This window comes from Pistacia vera, unplaced genomic scaffold (assembly GCF_008641045.1).
Source record: "Pistacia vera cultivar Batoury unplaced genomic scaffold, PisVer_v2 Contig121, whole genome shotgun sequence".
Classification (NCBI taxonomy): Eukaryota; Viridiplantae; Streptophyta; class Magnoliopsida; order Sapindales; family Anacardiaceae; genus Pistacia; species Pistacia vera.
In genome coordinates, this window is record NW_022195260.1 from 1,491,556 (window position 1) to 1,499,241 (window position 7,686).

The 7,686-nt window shown below is 37.8% G+C and overlaps 1 non-coding gene across 1 annotated transcript; it reads left to right on the top strand.

Annotated features, from left to right (window-relative positions):
* Window positions 1–1,107: 1,107 nt before the first annotated feature.
* Window positions 1,108–1,214, top strand: LOC116114015. Its single transcript, XR_004125497.1, has one exon. It is a non-coding gene; the product is annotated as a small nucleolar RNA R71 (small nucleolar RNA).
* The last annotated feature ends 6,472 nt before the right edge of the window (window positions 1,215–7,686 follow it).

Consider the following 7,686-nt stretch of genomic DNA (forward strand, 5'->3'; position numbering starts at 1 on the left):
TACAATGCATCTTCAAAAGGAATGTTAATATGCAATTTTTTAAAAATCTCAATAAACTTTGAAAATTGCTTATCCTGGTTCTTTTTCTTCAATCTCTGAGGAAAAGGCACGGGTGGGGTGTGATGTGCCAACTCTGGTGGTATCTCGAGGAATGGCAATTTCTCCTTCTTCTTTTGCCTTTCTTAATTTTTCTTTTTCTTTTGGTCCAAACCACTTGGTTTCTCTTCAGCAACTATCTCTTCATCAACTTCCTCATCAGAAGCTTCCTTTCCGGTTCGCTCAACTTCCTTGGTAGCTTGCTCTACCTCTTCCAAAACTGTCCCACTTCTCAACATTATGACATTTGCTTGCTCACGTGGGTTAGTTACTATATTGCTTGGTAAGGAACCCTATGGTCTCTCATTAAGCTTCTCGGCCAATTGGCCCATCTGTACCTCAAGATTCTGAATGGACGCCCTTTGATTTCTAACATTTGTCCTCATCTCATTCATGAAACCTGTGGTCTCCTACATGAATTTACCAAACATATCCTCCAACTTTTTCACTCTTTGATCTCCCAGTTGATTTGTCACCCCTGGTTGGTTATTTGGAACTGGCCTCTAGTTCCATTGGTTATTTTGCTGGTTCTGATTTCCCCAAGCTAGATTTGGATGATTTCTCCACCCCAGGTTGTATGTGTTGGAGTACGGGTTGTTCGGTTGTCTTTGATTTCCTGCCAAGTAATTCACTTGCTCCGTTTATGAAGATGACGGAGCAAAGTTGTTCGCAACTTAACACTCGCTGCTCACATGGTTTCCTGCAAAAAAATCACATGTTAGTTGAGGTGCTTGTATAGAGTTTACCTGCATAGTTCCCAACTGTTTTTGAAGTGCAGTGAGTTGGGCTGAGATGGCTGTGAAGGCATCAACTTCATGAAGACCCGAAGATTTCCTTGTTGTTGCTCTCTCATTTGGTCTTTGATAGTTGTTGCTTGCCAAAACCTCAAGCAACTCATATGCCTCCTCTGGTGTCTTATTCTGCAAGGCCCCTCCTGAAGCTGCATCCACCATGGTTTGCACATTACCCATCAAACCATTGTAAAATGTTTGGACTTGAAACCAAACTGGCAAACCATGGTGTGGACACTTCCTCATCAACTCCTTGTATCTCTCCCAAGCTTCATACAATGACTCGGAATCATCTTATAGAAATGATGTGATATCATTTCTCAGTTTTGCCAATTTAGCTGGAGGAAAGAATTTGGTAAGGAATTTCTGTGCTAGATCATTCCAAGTTGTTATTGTTCCCGGTGGTAATGCCATTAACCACCCCTTGGCTTTATCTCCCAATGAGAATGGGAATAATCACAGCCTAATAGCATTATCCGACACTCCATTTGACTTAAAAGTGTCACAAATTTCTAAGAAATTTGCAATATGTTGATTTGGATCTTCCTTCAAGTCACCATTAAATCTAACCGACTATTAGATCATCTGGATGATTGCCTGCTTGATCTCGAAGTTGTTGGCTTGTACCATAGGTCTAGTGATACTCGACCCACTACCATTCATCGTGGGAACTGAAAATTCCCTTAGTGTCCTGTTTTCTGTTTCAACCATTTCAACAACTACTTCGTCCGTTTCTACAACAAGATCCTCTCTTTCTCTTCTCTCTCTGTTACGTCTTCTAACGGTTCTCTCAAGCTCAAGGTCAACAGGAACCACTGGTTGACGTCTTGCTCTTCGCATAAACTGCACGAACAGAAGTGAAGGAAAATGAGATCACAACTCAACTGAAAATTAAAAACAAAAACAAAAACCCCAATCTAGCTAACTATAGAAAGACTCAATGTTAACTGAAAATAATCCCCAGCAACGGTGCCAAAAACTTGATGCGTGTTTCCTACAACATGCAAATGTAGCAAGTATACTAATCGCACAAGTAATAAAATGATAAGTAGAGTATCGTTCCCATGAGGATTGTTAGGTAAGCACTAAGTTTTCTACTGTTTTCAAGTTGGAGCAACCGAAAACTTTGGATTGATAGGAGCTAATTCTAATTAAACTTAACAACAAATTTTAAACTAAAATTTAACTAAGAATGCAATATGAAAACACGGATAATCAATTCAAGTAAAACGGGTAGGGTTTTGACTTCATTCAGATTTTATGGGTTAAACCTACAAATTACACTACATTCACATTCATACGCAATGGTTGTAAATCGAACTCACTAAGGTGTTAAACATAACCTCTCGGGCTTGTTTTCCTATTCATCCTTATTAACCTTCCGCACCCAACAATTTGAAGGTTAACAATTCCAAACTCATTAAGCAAAAGAATCTTGCAATGATTTCATTAATTCTTGAATCTATCTCTAGCATCCAATACTATAATGGTGATTACCCAAGAAGCCTAACATGATTCATTTCTCAATCATCCAAACTCATTAAGCAAAAGAATCCTATAATGATTTCATTAATTCTTGAATCTATCTCTAGCATCCAATACTATAATGGTGATTACCCAAGAAGCCTAACATGATTCATTTCTCAATCTCATCATGTTCATCACATAAAGCATTAAAACTCAGAGCAAACACACAACCAAAGCATACTCATATGAATTTAAAACAATCAAACACTTAACCCATTAAAAATCCAAACTACAATCAAAACCCTAACCCAAAATGGGTTAGTTCATAGCTAAATCAACAATACAAAAACGAAAAACGAAATTAATCAAGTTCAACATAATGAAAATGAGATAAAAGATAAGAAATCTTCCCAAAAGATGAATCCCTTAGTTAGAATCGAATCTTCACCCTTTTTACAATCAAAATCGCTCAAAACTCAGCCAAAGAACATGTAAAAGCTGCTTAACCTAAAAACGAAGACCTTGGACAAAAGGCTAAGTGTTTCTTTTATACCTCGCCCTAATCACCTAGCAAAAACATGCACAAAGTAAAACTGTGCGTTTAACAAAACTGAAAATAATGACCATCGCCGCAGCGAAGAGAGAAGCAGACATGCTCGTCTCTGGCCTACTTCGTCGCGGCAAAGCTTCTCGAAAAGTTTTGAAATTACAGAACTGCCACTCTGCTTGCTTCTTCGCTTGATTCTTCGATTCTCTTTGCTCTCTCTTTGGAACAATCCTCATCGTGCTTTATCCTGCTTCAGAACTCTCCTATCTTCTGAGATCTGCTAACTTCTTAGTCAAAAACTTCCAATTTTGTCCTTATTTGCTCAAAATGTCCATTTTAACCTGAAACACAAAATGTCAAGAATTAAGCAACAATTCAGGTAAAAATGCACTAGAAAGTACCTGAAATCCGATTAAAAAGTCTAATGAAAACTGTATAATCCACGGATTATCAGATACAAAGTTTAATCCTTCGCAAGTGCATAAGTCACAATCGCAACATAGTCTGGGCTGGGTGGGTAAAAAACAAAAAAGGTCCAAATTGGTGGCCTCCTACCCTAAATTTTTCGGACAGGTATAGGTCAACCCGTAAGTTTGGACCTGTTTTACCAGGTCTACCTGGGAATGATGATAGGCGCCTGGGAAAGGCACCCATCACAGGCCACACACAGCCCATAATGGCTAGTCATACACTTAAACGCATGGCTACACATGGCCAAGGGCTTGGCCAACCATGCGTTTAAACGTATGGCCAAGGGCCTAGGAAGGTCAGGCCGCATGTGGCCAACGTGCATCCAAGGGACAGTAGCTATGCGCACTATAATACAACCACCACAAGGGCTATGCACTGTAATAACTCCTTCTAGCTAGTATACTTTGGAAATATAATATGATAAAAAAATATATAAGCATATAAGCAGAAGATAATGGCCCATAAAAATTTTCTTTATTTTATATACTGAATTCTTTACAATAACAAAAGTATCGTATACATAAACTCAAAAATAGTAGACAGTAGTGTCGTTTCCCCCCACTTCTAGATGTCCATCTGACCGCTTCTCATCTATTCACTGCAAAAACATTAAAAACAACGAGATGAGCACTAGTTGCTCAGTAAGTAAATCCGCTATGCTACTTTTCTATCTCCATTGCTCATGTTCTGAATTTCTTTCCTTACATCACACTTTTCTATTCTTCTCTGTTCTTTCTTTGCTCTTTCTAATTTCTCTGTTCTTACTCTACTACTAATTTCTCACTACTCAGGGTAGTAGGCATAATGCCATGCATAAGTATGATGAAAATGGACAAATGCAAAGAGTGTGCATTTTCATTTCCGTTTTTCTATTCTTATTCTATTTTTCTTTCTTTCTTTCTATTCTTTCTATTCTTTTCTTATTCTTTCTTATTCTTTTTTTTTTTTTCTTTCTTATTCTTTTGCCGGTCAGACTCGGTTGAGGCATGGATTCGAAACCCTGGCCGTGTGAGTCTATTCTCTAATTCTTTCTTGGGTAAAACCCTCATCCACATGCACTCTTACGAACTGTACCAATTCTTCTTATTCTTAGGCCGCTCACTGAAGGCGGCGCGCATGCGAGGAAATTCTTCTTGTCACTCACGGGTTCCCCATTGCAAAAACCTTTTCTTTTCTTATAATTCTATTAGAAATTATTATTCAATTTCTTTTCTTTTCTTAATAATTTTCTTTTCTTTCTTCTTTAATATTCTTAATGTTCTTGTATGCATGTATGCATGTAGATGGGCATTTCTTATAGTTCTTTCTCAATTCAAATGTTTAAATGCAATGATGCAATACGACATGTAAACATGTCATTCTCTATTTTCTCTACCGTCTACCAACTCATATCAAGATAATAAATCAATAAACTCATACATGCCCTTCTTTATGAAATTTCATCAAACACTTTGTCTACACAAATAAGCTCTAAGGTGATTGCACAACCATAACAATCTCTAACCACCAAGATTTTGGAGCAAAACTCTCTAAAAACAATTCCAAACCTGGCCAGGAAAAATACACTCCATAACTCTACTCAATTTCTTTCTTAACTCATCCACACTTCCATCAATCTCTATCAACACAACCATCACTCCTCAAGGTGGAATTCTAATCATAAATCATCATCAATTCCATCAACCAATCTCAACACTCAAGCATATAATTTCATATAAGAAATCTCTACACAATTATTGCTCAATCAAACTCAAGGGCTAGGGTTTGATTTACTTACCTTGAACTTGAGTAATTCCACTAGAATCTCTCTCTCTTTGGTAGACATCCTCTTTTTCTAAAACCCTAAGCATATAAAGTATAAGAATTCAACACTTTAAAAATTAAACTCACATCTTATTGCAAGAATCCTTACCTTTGGGTGCTTAGGATTGAATCTCTACCAAAATCCAACCAAAGTCCTCTAAATTACCTTGAAAATTTGATGAAGGAATTGAGAGAATTTGAGAGTTAAGGTGGCGTGTGTGGTGTAGAGAATGATAGGTTTTTTCCCTCTTGAACCCTTAATATCTCATATAAATGCTTTTACTTTCCCATTTAGCCCTTACACTTTCTAGGAAAATCCATCTTTGCCCTTTAGTCAATTACAAAAATGCCCTCACCTTCATTGCATCCTCCATAAAATTTCCTTACTCTTCACTCCCCACATTTACAACTAATTAGGGGTAGAATGGTCATTTTACCCTTAAGGAAATTTTTCTAGAATTCTCTCAAGAATTTCAACCAATTCTTTGCCCCAACAAAAATTTTTCTTTCCCTCGGAAAAGTACTCCAGAGAGTTTGTTGTCACGGCAAAAATTCTTCTTTGCCGCGATGAAGCCTAAAATTTTAAGAACTCGATTTTGGGCAGAGAGTTCATTGCCGCGGCGACAAAAATCCTCTACCAATGCGAATTCCCATATTTTCCAATCTTCCACATTAAAACAAGCAAAACTTAAGGCATAAAAGCATAAATAAGTTATGTACCTCAGTGTGGGTGTTACAATTCTCCTCCCTTAAAAGAATTTCGTCCCCGAAATTCAAATGAACAACTCCAGGTAACGGTTCTACATATCTTGCTCTACCTCCTATGTAGCTTCTTTGACTTTGTGATTTCTCCAAAGGACTTTCACTAAAGGGATACTCTCGTTTCGAAGCTCTTTAACCTTTCTATCCAATATTTGTATTGGACACTCCTTATAAACGAGATTCTCTTCTAAGTCCACTTCCTCTACTTTTAGTATATGGGAGGGATCGCTGACATACTTTCAAAGCATCGAGATATGGAACACATTATGTACCCTGTCCATACTAGGTAGTAGTGCCAACTTATAAGCTACCTTTCCCACTCGTTGTAACACTTCAAATGGGCCCATGTATCTCGGTGCTAACTTTCCTTTGCCACCAAAACGCATTACCCGCTTATAGGGGGGAACTTTTAGAAACACTTTATCACCACTTCGAACTCAACATATTTCTCTTCAAATCTGCATAACTTTTTTGTCTGTATTGGGCTTGCTTCATTCTACTTCTGATCAACTTGATATCCTCTATCATCTTCTGAGTTATCTCTGACCCAAGAGCTATGTTCAAATCATCTTTTTCTCCTATTTCATCCTAATGCAGTGGAGATCTAAACCGTCTACCATACAAGGCTTCGTAGGGAGCCATCATAATTGTAGACTGATAGCTATCATGATAGGCAAACTCCACCAAGGGTAACATCTCATGCCAGGTCATTCTATAATCCATGCAGCATGCCCTCAATATATCCTCAAGTACCTTATTTGTTCTCTTAGTTTGGCCATCTGTCTAAGGATGGTATGCTATACTAATTGCCAATCTAGTACCCAAGTTTCTCTGTAAACTAGTCCAGAAAGCTGAAACAAATCTGGAATCTCTATCTAACACTATTGTCTTGGGAACTCCATGCAGTCTAACTATCTCCTTAATATAAATCTGGGCTAACTAATCCGAAGTAGTGCTTTCCTTTACTGGAAAAAAATGGGCTGATTTTGTTAATCTATATACTATCACCCATGTATCATTAAACCCTTTTTGAACTCTGGTAAGGCCTGTAATAAAATCTATGGATATACTCTCCCATTTCCATTCAGAAATGCTAAGTGGCTGAAGCAATCTTGACGGCCTTTGGTGTTCTGCTTTCACCTGTTGACAAACCAAACACTTAGCCGCATAATCACCAATATCTTTCTTCATACTTGGTTACCAATAGCCCTTCTTTAAGTCTTGATACATCTTGGTTGCTCTAGGATGAGCAGTGTATGGTGTGTCATGAGCCTTCATAAGAATTCTCTTCTTTAACTCAACATTTTGGGGAATGCATAAGCGATTCCTAAAACGGAGGACACCATCTAAGAGGTGGAATTCTAGTATCTTGCCCTCAAGCACTTGCTGACTTATTTTCTGACACCACTCATTGGTAACTTGCTTTTCTTTAATCTCTTCCAGTAAAGTGGACTAAATTTCTAACCTGGCAATCCTTCCCGGTATCACCTCAATCTTTTCTCTACACAATTTTTTCAATAATTCTTTCTGCTTTGTGAGTCGGGACAAACAGGCTTTTCTGCTTAAAATATCAGCTACTACATTGGCTTTCCCAGGCTGATACTTAATCTCACAATCATGATCTTTAACCAGCTCTAACCATCTCCTCTATCTCATATTCAGCTCCCTCTGAGTAAAGAAGTACTTCAAACTCTTGTGGTCGGTGTAGATATTACTCTTAGCACCATATAGGTAATGCCTCCATATATT